Source organism: Hemibagrus wyckioides, linkage group LG09 (assembly GCF_019097595.1).
Source record: "Hemibagrus wyckioides isolate EC202008001 linkage group LG09, SWU_Hwy_1.0, whole genome shotgun sequence".
NCBI classification, from domain to species: domain Eukaryota; kingdom Metazoa; phylum Chordata; class Actinopteri; order Siluriformes; family Bagridae; genus Hemibagrus; species Hemibagrus wyckioides.
Window position 1 is genome coordinate 1317490 of NC_080718.1, and position 16963 is coordinate 1334452.

The 16963-nt window shown below is 39.4% G+C and overlaps 1 pseudogene; it reads right to left on the bottom strand.

Annotated features, from left to right (window-relative positions):
* Positions 1 to 2337: 2337 nt before the first annotated feature.
* On the bottom strand, positions 2338 to 13294 carry LOC131359409 (uncharacterized; annotated as a pseudogene).
* Between the last annotated feature and the right edge of the window lie 3669 nt (positions 13295 to 16963).

Here is a 16963-nt window from a genome sequence, read left to right on the forward strand (position 1 = left end):
AAGCTCTATTTTCTGTCATAATAACTTCTAATAAAACAGGCCAGTTAGGATGACTTTTTAAAGCAATCCTATTGATGCAAGTGATATTACAGACTAACTGTACATAAGCCAAGTGTTTTAATTTCTTTAGTGAAGAACAGACTGTAACAGCATTGGCAAAATGCTCAGTTTTAACTGGATTAGAACACAAAATAATCAGCTTCCAGCTGATGACAGTTTATGCAATTTATGTTGGGCCACATCCCATCACCATTCATTTTGAGTTCTATTAACTACATTTATTGAGATTCTTGAGAAAATTGTCTTCCCTGAAAAGTGGTTATAATTAACTATTTTGTCTCTATAACCATTCAGTAATATTTATCAGTAAATGCTTAATCATAGTTAGAGTTGAGATTGATTCAAAGGAGTGTACACACACAGACAGACAGACAGACCAGGGGCAATTTAGATTGCAGACTTGCGGACAGGCGGTGGTAGCTCTGTGCTTAAGGCATTAAACTACTGATTGGAAGGTTGGATCTCACCCAGTTACCATTGCAGGGCCCTTAACACTCAACTGCTCAGATGTACAAGTGAGATAAATGTAAGTGTTAAATGTAAAATTCTCTGGGTGACACTGAAATTTTGTTAATCTAAATGGTGCAAGCTTGATACTTGTGAATCTGGTCAGTGGGTGGTTGGGGTGATGAGGGAGTTGGAGTAGTAACTCACAAGAGGGAGCTCATGCTTCATCTTAAACTTTTCCTAATAAAAAAAAATGCAGCAGTTCGACGATGAGGTATTTTATTTCAATCTTAATAAATATGGCTTTGATAAAACTATTCAAATTTTCTAAGAATATCTGAATTCACTGTAATATTATCCACTATTTCTCTCACTATAGACTCTGCCCTCAGCAGCAAAGTCCAGCAGAATCCTTCTGGTCTGATTCAATCCAAAGGAGATACAGTGGAGCTCAAGTGTCTACACGGCATAAAAAATTACATCATTCTGTGGGATAAAAACAGCGCAAAACACACATTTGAATTAATGGGGTATCTCTGGAATAAAAAAGACTATGTAGAGCCTAATTTTACAGAGAAAATTGAAATGAAAGGAGATGCGAATAGGAACGGTTCTCTCATTATCAAGAACCTTTCATCAGCTGACAGTACAGGGTATTTCTGTGCTGCCAGTTTACACAGTGATACAAATGATTTCACCTCTGCACAAAAACTTTCCCTGTACGTCTACTTGACAGTTCTTCCACATCTGTGCAAGGGTGTAACTTTGGTTTGAAGGGGGGTGGGGGGCTGGGCGCACAAAGTAAAAACTGTTCACCGTTAATGTTTTGTGTGTGAATAAAATTGAAGTAATGTGAGACTCAATTTCCTCTGTTAAACAAACTTTTATTTCAAACTAACCGCTGTACCTGAAAATGGAAAATAAATCACTTGTTGCACAAGACATTTATCAGAGACACATCCACCAAACCGAGCCCACAGTTTTCATGAGACACCGTCTTGATTCTTGTTGCTGTGCAGCTTTGGCTGAAGATAACTGGACATCTACTGGTTTTGTTTTTTGGCAGTGGGTAGTGACGGCAACTTCGGGTGTATTGCTTTGGACCTTTGTGTGCATTTGCAGGTTCTGCAAATTTTTGAGTTGCCTTTTTCCAGTTTCAGAAACCAGTTTTGACAAAAGCTGGATATGCATTCTTTGACACATTTGATTTTTCATGCCCAAAAGCTTGAGCACAGAAAAAAACATAGCATTCCATTGACTCCTGGACTGTAGTGGAGCCTAGGAAATTCACGGTACCACTTTTCTTGGAACCGTAGTGTTTTGCTGGTGAGCTGCTGCACTGCAATGAGCTTTGGGTTAGCATGGTTGGGTTCAGCTTCCTGCTTGTCTGCCTGCACTTCTTCACTTGCACCTGTCCCCTCAGGTCTCTCATATGAAAGATGAAAATGTGCTAGCCTGTTTCTGACATGAGATATAATTAAATTAAATTATATGACCCGTTACACAGCACATACCTGCAACTCTGAGCTGCTACTCCCTGTCTCATCCTCCCTGTCTTGAAGCCAATTCACCTATTATGTCCTCTGACACAAATAAAAATAAACAAAAGTTCATCAGAACTAAAACTATATGGAAACGGTCAATAAAAATATCAGGGCCTGACCCTTTGCTTCTTTCCCACTACACAAGTGAGCAGGTAAATAATATGAAACCATACCCATGTGATGATGTGACCATGTTAACAAAATATTCTAAACATCTAAACACACACTTTGGCTTCTACAAGAACAGCATTTAATTTGATAATATTCAAACTGTATTCACTACTTATCATGTACACTTCTTCCCTTTTATCTCCAACAAACCAAAATCACCTGGTCCTTCATACAGCACATAACCTACCTGTACCATTGTGCTGCTACTGCTTCTCCCTGTCTCACCCTCTCTGTTCTGAAGCAGCTCCACCTCATCTGTCCTCTGATATGAAAATGACCGAGTTATGATCATATTGAGTTTAACATTAAACTAACATCCAGAGTCTGCTTGTCATACACTGCTGACAGAAAATACACGGTTTAAAGTGAACTTGTGTTCATGCTACACAGAATCTTCTAATCTACATTAAATATTTAGCTAACTGTCTGAAGTTGCCTAGCAATAACAGTGTATGTTTACCTTAGCTCAGTCAACGGTAGGCTAACATCAACAGGTGTAGACAGAAAATATGATTATCCTGACCTGAGCTAATTTACTGAATCAACCAACTCACATCTCCTTTCTTTCTTTTCATCCATGAGGACATTAAAGTCATCTGTTGCTGCTTCTGGTGTATATATATATAGACACACACAAAGATCAGCCATAACATTATGACCACTGACAGGTGAACACTGATAATCTCATCATGGCACCTATTAGTGGGTGGGATATATTAGGCAAGTGAACATTTTGCCCTCAAAGTTTGTGTGTTAGAAGCAGGAAAAATGGATAAGAGTAAGGATTTGAGCGAGATTGATGAAGGGCCAAATTGTGATGGCTAGACGACTGGATCAGAGCATCTCCAAAACTGCAGCTCTTGTGGGGTGTTCCTGGTCTGCAGTGGTCAGTATCTATCAAAAGTGGTCCAAGGAAGGAAGTGTGGTGAACCGGCAATAGGGTCATGGGCAGCCAAGGCCCTTGATGCACGTGGGGAGCGAAGGCTGGCCTGTGTGGTCAGATCCAACAGACAAGCTACAGTTGCTCAAATTGCTGAAGAAGTTAATGCTGGTTCTGATAGTAAGGTGTCAGAATACACAGAGCAGTTTGTTGCATATGGGGCTGCATAGCCACAGACCAGTCAGGGTGACCATGCTGACCCCTGTGCACCGCTGAAAGCACTGACAATGAGCATGTGAGCATCAGAACTGGACCACGGAGCAATGTAAGAAGGTGACCTGGTCTGATGAATCACATTTTCTTATTTGCTTTTTAAAAAGGTGTTTTTGTTATCTGATGATTAGTGAGAGTTTCTTGTTCCCCACCAAATCTCTCATTCTCTCATTTGTCTGCAGAAATTAGAAACTTGTGGCAACATAGATAGATACAACTTTTTTGTCATTACAAAGTAATTTCTTTATTTGTTTTTAATTAAAAAAGATTTTTAAAAAAGATTTTAAATTAAGGCAGATGGTCCAGGAGTCTGGAAAATGATGGGATGATGTCTTCCGGGTGCTAACCATGGTGAAGCTAGAGGGGAAAAACAACTGAGCTTCAGTTTTATAGTGTCATTAATTCACACAAAAAGAATAGTTTAATGTTTAGCTGTGATTCAGATTAACATCAGTTTCATGAATGACATCATATTTCTGATTATGACAGAGCCAGTGTAAAATATTAACTGAATGCTTGTTAGTGGTGAATTTAATTAACTAATATGAATGCCCAGAGTTTTTGTAGTAGAGCCCAACACTTCACCTTAGCACGCTTGCAGGGAAGTTCAAAACTTGAGCAGGTACTCAGTGGAGTCTTTCTTTTCCTCCCAGATCTTGCTTTTACTGCTGATGGACTTTGTGTCATCCCTTCAGAAGCAGGAGACTCTGTAAAGGAGAGAACAAATGCAGTGCAAAATAGAAAATAATAGCAAATTATGGAAAATGTACTGTACATGACAAAAGGGCTTTTTCATAATTGGCCCAAAACTTGACTCTGCACCCAGTTCTAGGCTTGTCTTGGTGAAAAAAATGCAGGTTTGATTACATATAGAGGAATTCCTTATTAAATGTGGATCAGCTTTGTGAAATGTGAAACAGCTTCTAAATACAATGATGGACATTTCTCTGGAAACAGCTCTCAAAGACCAACAAATATAATAAACTTTCAGAGCAGATATCACATTTCACACTGTGCATTGTACTTAGAAGTGATATCTGCATGCATGTGAAGGTTTGATTTTATTATTTAATTATTTATTTTTTGTTAACTTACCAAATGTTTCTAAATGGGTCTTTACACTGTCCTCCAGCCTCAGCTCCTCCAGGGCTTTGACAAGTAACTCGATCTCTTTCTCTTCTTTCTGTGAATGGAATATTGGATCTCATGATCTATCTGTTCGGGTTTATTTATTCTATCTATATGTTCTCTTAATGTGAATATAACAGAAATCAAGAAAACGGGCATCTTCTCTCAAGGATTAATGATGTAGTGGACGTTTCACCTTAAAACGTTTGCAGGGAGGTTGCCCAGCATCACTCCCTGAGTGTTTCCTCTTCAGTCCAGATCTCACATCAGCTGGTGTTGTAATTTCTGGGAGAAAAACAGTGCACTCTTCGCTGGACTGGGGCATTTCTGGCTCAAAGCTGGAATCTTCCTTCTATAAAATAAATATTAGTTACCTCAGCCTATCCCAGACTGTCTATTCCAGAGAAAACAGGAGCATCTTCACTTAAGAATTAAAGATGCAGTAGAGTTCAACGTTTTACCTCCACACTACTGCAGGGAGGTTGCTCAGCATCACCTGAGCAGACACTCCCTGAGCTCTCCACCATCAGTCCAGGACTCATAGAAGAAGGTGAAGGAATCTCCTTCACTTCCTCAGAAGCAGGAGACTCTGTAAAGCAGGGCACAAATGCAGTTTGAGAAAGCACTGGAGATAACTAAGGGTGTTGTTAAAGTGGGCCTAAAATCCAGGACAGATTCAAGATTTATTCAAATGCTGCTGATGGAATTTGTTTTAATTGCTTTATCCTACATTTCTACTCTTTTTACTACTAATTGTATTCCTTCATTTTTTTTAGTAGAAGATGCAGGACTCACTACCTGTCTTGGTGTTCTCCTTCCCATCAGAAAGTTGAGCTACAAGCAAAAATACAGGAAAATAAAGTTCTCCTATTACAGGATACATGGTGTAAAATAGCAGCTAATAAATTTCCAAAACAACAACAATGCAATAAAAACAATAAAAATAATTAATTCTAAATTTCCCTAACATGGGTAAAAATGCTCACAGTGTTTTTCCAAAAAAATAAACAAAATAAATATAAAATAGGAATATCTGATTGTAAAATCACATCTTTTTATCCAGATGGCTATTTTCCTACTACTGTATCACATTATGTAATTAACTATTCATTTTATGTGAGAAGAATCTGTCACTCTACTCACACATGCCTGTTAATACAAGGTCTTAGACATGAACATGATACAGATATCAATTAACGTTATTCTGGGTAGTCAAGGCACACAAGGGGAACATGGGGGCTGGAAAATAGCAGGCCTTGAGAACAATGAAGTTTTCCTGTTAGGATTTATGTTATAGATAATATAGAAATAAATTAAAACCTGATAAAACACTTTACTACACAGATGTTGAAATGTGTGTGTGTGTGTGTGTGTGTGTGTGCCAGTGTTCACAGGGCACAGGTATTTGTGCATGGACACTACACAAGAAAAAGGACCATTATATAAAGACCGGGTCTGTGGCCTATTAGGAAATTGTTTCCTACATAAAGTGCTTAAAAATGAAACATATACAGACAGCAGAAGAAAATATTAAGTACTATAGCAGGACAGTCTGACTTGGTAACTCATACAGAATAACTAAGGTGTGCTGGACACGCCTGTGTCCTGGGAATAAACAAGTTTTAAACAAATGACCAGAGAGGATCTAAGCAGATTGACTTTAACAGAAACTTGCTGCTCTACAGATTCAGAAGAAAAAAGTTCAGATTCAGCACTAGTCAATATTTCAGTATTTAGTAACTAATGCTTTGGTGTGTGATGGACAATTGGGGTATTTGGCAGTAATCTTATTCTGCTTTACATTAAAAGAAAGAAGCTATGAAAAAGAAATGTTACTTGGTGAATATGAAGAATAAAAGTTGATCTATTGTGTTATTGTGTTGCTGTATAACATCAGTAATGTTAATATAGACTGCTGCTCCAGAGTTACTCATTACGTTAGCTTACTTAGCTAACTAAAGCCTAACTAGACATGCAGGACACATTTATTCACCTATACAATAAAAATCCTTCATTCTTCCGATCTAACATTAGATTCATATGAAAGAAAATGGCCATTATGATGACCACAGGACGTGCTGACCTCTGCATGTTTCCTCAAGTATGATGTTAATTCTTCTAAGAAGAAATCGTATGTTAGTGAGGCAGAGCGAGTAGCTACTTAAAACAAATCCTGCAGGTCAGACCACTGGTCATGGGTGTGCGGGTAGCGGGATGTGGTCAGGGTTTTCCTCCATCGTAGGCTACAGTATTTCAGGCTCGGGCACTGCAGTGTTAATGCTCTAGAGAATTTGTGTACAATCACTGTCCAATTTAATAGAAACACCTGTACACCTGTTTATTTATAAAGTTATCCATTCAGGCAGTCATGTAGCAGCAGCGCAATGTGTAAAATCATGCAGGGCAAAAGAAACATTCAGAGGTAACCAGAATCTGAAAAGAGTATTTAATCACAGTTTAGTAGTGAGGACTTGATGAATTTCTTCACTGAAAAAAATGGTCTTGAAATGAATCAAGAACAAAATTGTGGATCTTCAGTCAAGTTTCAGGTCACACCATTGTACAGAAACTGTGCTAGTTAAAATCACAAATGACTTGTTTTTAGTTTTAGACCAAGGCTGGATCTCACTATCAGTTTTTCTTGATTTTAGCACTGCATTCGACACTGCATCATGACTCCTATAGATTATGACAAAATTTCACAGGTATTCAGGGACAGGCATTAAGATGGTTTAGATCCTACCTGTCTGATCAATACCATTTTGTAAAATTAAAAGGGGAACTAGCCGGTGTAATGGCAGTGAAATATGGGTCATATAAAATTATGACCTAAATTATTAAATTCTGATAAGAAAGATATTACTATTCAGTCCAAAAAAAGTAAGTACTCTCACAATACTCCTTGCATTTAGACAGATGTACTGTTACTACTAGCTCGGCAGTGAAAGACCTTGCTGTTATATTAGACAGTAGCAAGTCTTTTGAAAATCATATCGCCCATATTACAAAAACACCTTAGACCTTAGAAATATTGCCAAGCCAATAAACATCTTATGTGTATCTGATGCAGAAAAGCTAATTCATGCATTCATGAATCACCTCCAGACTGGACTATTGTAATGCATTACTAGGTGGTTGTCCTGCATCTAAAATAAACAAGCTACAGTTAGTCCAACATGCAGCCACCAGAGTTCTTACCAGGTCAAGAAAATATGATCATATAACCCCAATATTTTATCATCCCTACACTGGCTACCTGTTAAGTTTAGAATCGATTACAAACTACTGCTACTCACATACAAGGCCCTAAATGGTTTAGCTCCCATGTATCCAACTTGTCTTCTAACATGCTACAATATGTCACACTCTTTGAAATCACAAAACTTTGAACAGTGTTCGGGGCTCAGATACACTCTCCCAGCTTAAATGTAGTTTAAAGAGTTTTAGCTCTTTAGCCAGGCATACACGTAATACATTCCATAACCTTCTGCTCCAGGACATCTGAAAATGCACATTATCATCTACTGCTTGCTAATAATATGAACAGCAGCTATGCTGATTCGTTTCATGTAGATTTTGGACATTCGAAGAGAAGATGCCAACCCTTTGAGGACTTTGAGGATAACAACCTTCTAATCAATACACAAAATGACATTCTTTAACATTGTACTTATGCTGTATTGCCATCATTGAGTTGGTGTTGAATCTATGAAGAACTCAGATGTTAAGCCAATTTGTGAGTAACCTCCAGACGACCTCGTCCAAAGCGCATATATATATATATATATATATATATATATATACACTACCAGTCAAAAGTTTGGACACACCTTTTAATTCAATGTTTTTTGTTTAGGGATTTATTTTCTACATTCTAGAACAATACTGGAGATTTCAAAACTATGAAATAACACACATGGACTTAAGTAATCCATATGTAATAACAACAAAAAACAGTCAGTTGTTACAGTTTTTACAGTATTGTCAAGTGCATTTGCAAAAGCCATCAAGCACCATGATGAAACTGGCTCACATGAAGACCATCCCAGTAAAGCAAGACCAAAATTTACCTCTGCTGCAGAGGAGAAGTTCATTTAGAGTTACCAGCCTCAGAAATCACCAATTAACAGCACCTCAGATTAGAGCCGTTATGAAGGCTTTACAGAGCATCAGTAGCAGACATATCTCAATATCAACTGTTCAAAGTAAACAGTTAGAAACATAAACATCAGGAAAGACCATGGAATTAGAAGGTGTGTCCAAACTTTTGACTGGTAGTGTATATCTGGTCGAGTGCAAGTGGACAAGTAGATTAAACTTCCTACTGCCTCTCTGTACTTTCTTGGTTCTTTCATCATCTTCAGAATACTCAGGTTTCAGTTCACATGGAGTCTCTCTAGACTTGCAATTTTGCATCTCAAATCGATCTAGTATTTTCCTCACATATCTCTCCTGTGACATTTTAACTAGACCTTCTGCCTGTTCAAAATCTATCCCTAGAAAATATTTCAACCTACCCATGTCTTTCATTTTGAATCTTTCAGTGAACATTCCCTTTACACTTTTCACAACACTTTCACTGTTAGCTGCTATAATTAGGTCATCAACCCATATTATCAGGATTATTTTCTCATTCTGCCTTTCCCTTGTATACACGCAGTTATCAGCTGGGTTCTGTGTAAAACCATTCTCAATTAAACATACATGTACCATAGTGTTCCAGTTTCTGCCTGATTGCTTTAGGCCATAGAGAGATTTCTCTAACTTGCATACTAGCTTTTCACCCTGTCTTTTTGCTCATAACCCTCTGGTTGTACCAAGTAAATTTCACAGTCAATCGGTGCATGCAAATAAGCTGTCTCAACGTCCATCTGGTGTAAGACTAAATTTTCCTGTGCTGCCTTCTGCATGACCACTCTTACACTTGTCATATCTGCTGTGGATGAGAATGTCTCCTCATAGTCAGTTCCTGGTTTCTGACTGTAGCCTTTTGCGACAAATCTCGCCTTGTATTTTTCAGATCCATTAATGTCTCTTTTAATTGTGTAGACCCATCTGCCCCCAACTGGCTGTTTGCCTGGTGGCAACTGAGTGAGTGTGAAGGTCTTATTCCCTTTCCATTAATCAAACAATTTTCTCCTCCGCAGCCCAAATTGACCCGGTCTGTTTTGATCACTTATAAAAAATGAGGTATGTATGATCACCTTTTTTTTTTTTTGTTTCACCTTTTTAGTCAGCTTGTTTCCAACACATTAACATATATTTTGCACTTTTTTATATTTGGCAAATATTTGGTATGATAAACCTCATTTATGTAAAATTATACCTCATTTTTGAGTAAAAAAAAAACAGAAATTCTGAATTATTTTCACTATGGTAATGATCAGAGCCACATAAAGTAGATGGAATATCACAGACTGGTATATGTCAATGTTTAGTCAGGATATTGTCTTGAAACCATTTCATTTTTTTTAATGGCAGCAAATAGTCACACCTGTTGTCCTTGACTACTTATAAATCATAAAGTGTATAATGATCACACCATCACCACACATTTTTTTTAACATTTTACACTTGTGATACCCAGCAGGGGGCAGCAGCTGACCTACCAACATGGGGCTACACACACACACACACACACACACACACACATACGGGGTTCGACAATGAAACTGGCCAATTTAGTGTTGTAGTTTTCATGGCTAATTTTGACCAGCCTGGTGGCCAATCTTCATTGATTGCACATTCCACCAGTAAGAGCAGAGTGTGAAGGTTTAATTAGCAGACTAATAGCACAGTTTTGGTTAAAATATTGCAATGCACACAACATTATGGGTGACATATCAGAGTTCAAAAGAGGACAAATTGTTGGTGCACGTCTTGCTAGCGCATCTGTGACTAAGACAGCAAGTCTTTGTGATGTATCAAGAGCCACGGTATCCAGGGTAATGTCAGCATACCACCAAGAAGGACGAACCACATCCAACAGGAGTAACTGTGGATGCAAGAGGAAGCTGTCTGAAAGGGATGTCCGGGTGCTAACCCGGATTGTATCCAAAAAACATAAAACCACAGTTGCCCAACTCACTGCAGAATTAAATGTGCACCTCAACTCTCCTGTTTCCACCAAAACTGTCCATTGGGAGGTCCACAGGGTCAATTTACATGGCCGGGCTGCTATAGCCAAACCTTTGGTCACTCGTGCCAATGCCAAACTTTGGTTTCTTGGGCTGTGGACAATGTGAAACATGTATTGTTCTCTGATGAGTCCACCTTCACTGTCTTTCCCACATCCGGGAGAGTTACGGTGTGGAGAAGCCCCAAAGAAGCGTACCACCCAGACTGTTGCATGCCCAGAGTGAAGCATGGGGGTGGATCAGTGATGGTTTGGGCTGCAATATCATGGCATTCCCTAGGCCCAATACTTATGCCATGTGACCATGTGCACCCAATGGTTCAAACATTGTATCCTGAAGGTGGTGCCGTGTATCAGGATGATAATGCACCAATACACACAGCAAGACTGGTGACAGAGTGGTTTGATGAACATGAAAGTCACCAGATCTAAATATTATTGAGCCACTTTGGGGTGTTTTGGAGGAGCGAGTCAGGAAACGTTTTCCTCCACCAGCATCACATAGTGACCTGGCCACTATTCTGCAAGAAGAATGGCTCAAAATCCCTCTGGCCACTGTGCAGGACTTACGTATGACACGTATCTGTCATTCCCAAGACGAATTGATGCTGTATTGGCCGCAAAAGGAGGCCCTACACCATACTAATGAATTATTGTGGTCTAAAACCAGGCGTTTCAGTTTCATTGTCCAACCCCTGTATATATATATATATATATATACACACACACACACACACACACCACACACACCACTCAAATATATACACACACACACACCACTCAAAAACATGGCATAATTTCATGTAAATAAAACTTCTTTTACACCTCTTATGCTTATTATTATATTTAATTTATGAACAATAAACCTCATTTACATGAAACACTGATATATGGTATATGTTAAACATTAGCCAGCATATCCCCATGTGAAAGCTGACTGATGCAACTGTATTCATAAATAAGTGAGAGCAAACAAATATGATTTGCAAAACACAACATGTATTTTATTTCAAAACAATTTTAAACATTGCAAACTAAAAATACAATGAACAGAAACTGTGTGTGTGTGTGTGTGTGTGTGTGTGTGTCTTCATTTGCACCCTGCTGGACTTCCATGACCATGCTGGCAGAGGCTGGCATGCAGGGAAGAACTTGGCATCGGCTTAAGAGAGGTGTCACAAGTTCTCTTCCAAGTTCCTCAAGGAACAGCCTCCTTTTGTGGCACTTCCCCTGATTCCAGCTTGGGTCCATCTCTCTCCACAGCACAAAGGAGTTGTATGCAGACACATCAAGCATGTTGTAAAACACTGCCAGGGGCCAACGGGCTGTCATTCATTTACAACTATACACACTGGTGACCTGCAACAAAAGTAACAAACAACAAATCAGTCAAAATTAATTTATATTTTCTTACACAAGAATGCAATGCATTGAGCTGAATGAAAAATATTACATGAAAAAGTGCAATACCTTGTCGAGGTTGTCGACTCCCCCTTTGTTTTTGTTGTAGTCAAGGATGATCTGGGGCTTTTTGTCCTCTTTGGTGCTAACTGCAGTGTCACGATGCAGAGTGCTCATGAGAAGCACATTCCTTTATTTGGGGGGGGGGAGTAGGAGACAAGAGCAGTGAATACAAACTTGGAGGAAAATTTTGCCCTGTCTCTTGTCTCTGGTTTATTTTTTCTCACAGTTCCCACCATGGCCAGCTTCCTCCTTAGCAGCTCCTGGCCAAAGACATAGGACATGAAAAAGTTGTCAAAGGTGATGACGTGTCCCCAAAGACCCTCTGTCACCTCGAGAACCACACGCTGGCCATCCGCAGGTTTGCCGGTATACACCTGCATGTTCCAGGCATAGCTAGTCTGGGCATCGCAGGCTACCCAGATTTTAATTCCATACTAGGCAGGTTTACTTGGCATATATTGCTTAAACCCACAGTGACCTCTGAACAGGACCAGGCGCTCGTCCATGGTCACATAGTGCCTGGATTATACATTAGTTGCAGGCGTTGCACCCACTTATCCCAGACCTGTTGGATGGCAGACAATTTGTCTCTGGCACGGCAGGCTGGTCTGGTGCTGCGATCATCAAATCATATGATGCTTGAAATGAGCTGGAATGTTTTCAGTGGCATGGTGGCACAAAAAATTGCCCTCCCCATCTGAGCATGCCACAGGCTGGACGTAGCCTCTTTACTGGAGTGGTAGACCCCAGCAAGAATCAATAGACCCAGATATCCCTGTAGATCTATTTGATCTAATTTTTTCCAGCTGTCACCATATACACGACACCCCTCCTTGTTGGTCATGTCTAACACTGTCTTTTGAATATAAATAACTCAAAAGTTGACTTTATGGTATCAGCACGAGAGACAGCATACCTTGTTGGCCCTTGGGGGCTCCTCTCGCGCTTTGTCCCCAACATGCGGCGTCGGTCACTTGGAGGGATGGAGGACCAGAGAATATTTCCATCTTTTGATTGGAAAATTTCTTCCGTTTCAGGAGGCTTCTCATCAGTTGATTCCTCCTCGTCTGTGGTATTTTCTTCCTCTGACACTTCCTGCTCCTCTTCTGCCGGTTCTGCCTCATCTCTGTCCTCCTCCAAAGGGTCAAAAATTAGGTCAAGGGCCTGTAATGCTGTGTAGGTCCTCTTCATTTTGCTGTCTTAGAGTGAAATGTGAAATTCCCCAAGGATGCTATAATTCAGGGTTTTTTTGTTTATTGTTATCTTGTCCCCAAATGGGCAAAGGCATATCTCATAGCTTTTGTTTTGTTTGGTGGCCCAGTGAAATGCAGTGCCCAATGCTTTGAACAGTGTTTGACTGTGTGTGTGTGTGTTTGTGTGTGTGTGTGTGTGTGTGTGTGTGTGTGTGTGTGTAGCCCCATGTTGGTAGATCAGATGTTGCATATCACAAGTGTGAAATGTTTACAAATGTGTAGCTTTTGTTTTGTCTGGAGGCCCAATGAAATGCAACGCCCAATACTTTGAAGAATGTGTGTGTGTGTGTGTGTGTGTGCGTGTGTGTGTGTGTGTGTGTAGCCCCATGTTGGTAGATGTGTGAAATGTTTACAAATGTGTAGCTTTTGTTTTGTCTGGAGGCCCAATGAAATGCAATGCCCAATACTTTGAAGAATGTGTGTGTGTGTGTGTGTGTGTGTGTGTGTAGCCCCATGTTGGTAGATCAGATGTTGTATGTTCAATGTTCTGGAAAGCTCAAAAGTGTGACAATGGGTCACTACTAAATGTGGCCGGGTCAAATTGATGGTGTTATAAAAAATTATTCATACACACATAATTTAACAAAAATTTTAATATTTAATATTTTCAAAGAGCATAGTATTGAATCATCCATGTCATTTTCATGCAAGTATATGAAAGAAAACCCAAGTTATGACAATTTGACCCGAAGACAAAAGGAGGGCTAGTGATCGCATCTTTTTGTCCATAGCATTTTTCCATTGCCCTGACTTAGTTGATGTTATGGCATCCTGGTAGGTTTGAGGAATATCGCATATTGCAGCTTGTCCTCCATATCCTCAGTCTCAAATTCTCCTCTTGGCTCTTAGTGGGTTCCTTGATTCCAGTTTCAGTAACTTGACCTGGCTGTTTGCATTCACTCTGTTCAGGCATAGTCTCAGAAACACCACTTTGAATACCTTGACCTGGTACATTTTTCATATTTTCATCAACATTTCCTTCAATGTTATTGATTTTAGGATATACAACTTTTTTTTAGGATTTTGTGTGTGTGATTCGGGTGTTTGTGTTTCCTTTTTTCTAGTTGTCCTAGCTGTGAATCTCACCAACCTATGCTTTTGAACCTTCTCTGTGTTAGGAGAGTACACTAGATAAGCTGGGCTGTTTTTGTAGCCAGTGAAAATACCTTGCTCACATCTAGAGTCTAATTTGCTCCTCTCTCGTTTGTAAGCAAAACATATTGATCCGAACTTCTGCATTTTAGAAATGTTTGGCATCTTTCCTGTGAACAACTCGTATGGCGTTTTCTTGGTGCGTCTACTATAGCACCTGTTCCTCACGTAAGCTGATGTCTGCATAGCGTATTTCCATAACTTATCTGGTAACTCGCTTTCAGTCAGTAGGCACCTGCTCATATCATAAAGGGTTCTCCAACCTCTCTCTGCTGTGCCATTCTGGTGGGGTGAATAAGGTGCAGACGTTTCGTGTCTAATCCTATTTTTCGTTAACAGTGCCTGAAAGTCTCAACTCATAAATTCAGTGCCGTTATCTGAACAGATGCACATGACCTCTCCATTAGGTGCTATGTCTGCTAGGAACTTTTCTGTGGCTTGTACCGTGTCACCTTTAGACTTTAGAAAATACACTAACATGGTACCTGAGTAGTCATCTGTATAAGACTTTGTATATCTGTACCCTTCTGTGCTCGATGTTGGCATGGGGCCGGCTAAGTCAGTGTGGACTAGTTCTAAAGAGTTCTTTGCCTTTCTGTCTGGCTCCCTATTTCTCATCTGAGTGAATTTTCACTGTGTACACACTTCACATGACTGATTTGGTTTGACTGTGGTCGCTTTTATCTCCATACCTCTCACTACACCTTGAAACTTTTGTAAATCTTTATAGTTACAATGAATCTGCTACCACCTTTGGTAACCATGTGACTTTTCCCCCTTTGGAAAGTGATTGTTGCTCCTCCATTTGTTGCCCTTGCCACTGAGAAAATGTGGGTAAGAAGGCATCATTATGACCCCGTGACATTTTCTACTCAGCCCTCCTAAAATTCTGTGATTCTCCATAAACTGTACACAAATTCGTGATCTCCTCAGTCCCCTTCAAATTTCATATGAAAACGGCAGCAGACTTCGGCTCTTCCCCGTCTTTCAGCGCGTTCTTCAATCCGCAGACTGCAGCGTCACAGAGCGAGGATCAGAGGACAAGTGTGTGTGTGTGTGTGTGTGTGTGTGTGAGATCAGGAAGACTCGTATTTGGCTTGTTCAGTACTCAAATGTCATACACATCTGTGCAATACAGTGGAATGCTGCAATAAGTTTACCATCCTACCCTGTTAATCAAACCTTTATTTTATTTATTTATTTATTTTATTTATTTATTTTTTATTATACCCTCATTGGTGGCCGAGTCCCCCTTAAATGAAAATAGAATCGCCCCTGGACGCCACGGCAATAGACACTAATCAACCGTTAAATAACAAAGTAAAAACGAAATTAGTCTACAGTATTTCACACCTCACAAGGAATAGTCAATTTTATTACGGTTACTTTTCTCAAAAAGACATTCTTGATGCCGTATTCAGAAAACTGCAATCTCCAGAGGACGCAGCGAATATAGAAAAAATGTATATGGGCAGGTCGCTGCCTCTGACTACTCCAACTATCCAATCAAAGGACGGGAAATTGCTGACGTAATCGTATGCCTGCTAGATGGCCCCAGTGATCCCAACTCGAAATCTGATTGGTTAATGGAACAGGTTCATTGCCACTTATTTTAAGCTTCAGGTGCCTGCACTTTTACTTCTGCAGGCCTTACGGCCACTAGATGAAATATGGTTGGATAAATACTCTTATCATAAATATGCAATACTGGAAGCAGCGCAACCAAGAGAAAAGCTATGAAATGTAGAGAATAGACTATCGGGAATAATTTAATACACATTCATGGAAAAATATATTAAATATATTAAAATGCAAGTCAGTGATTCAGATCAGTGCTGTTTAGGCCAGCAGAGAAGACCTTGCTGGCCCTGACGTCCACCACTGAGTTCAGGTGCGCAGTTCTTTCAACACGTATATGAAACAAACAAAACATTACACGTCTCATTATCAACTTCTTTGGAACATTTATTAATAAACTTGAACAAGCGTCGGCTCTGTACATCCGACATTAACACTATAAACTTTTTACGTAGAGTGCATTGTATTATGTAATGACATCACACCCAAATGAACCGTAATACATTCAATAAAACAAGAGTAGTTCGGCTGATGCTGTAATCTAATGAGTAAGAGTGCAATACTTAACAATAAATATGAAATGATATGATTAGAAATATTCCCTTTGTGTGCTATTTAAATTAATGCAATTAAAACAATTTAAACTGTGTAATCTGCATAGTAAAATGCAGTAAACTATAACTTCTTTGCACATTATTTGATTTAAGTTGATCAATGGAGATTTACATTACTTACTCTGATATTTAATTCGTTATAGATAATTATCACTCTGTTATCTATGAAACATTTAGATACCTGGATGCCTCTACCACTGCAGCTAATCCTACTGAAGAGACATTGTTAAAAACATTCATCTAATTTCAGCTTTTGTGTACAA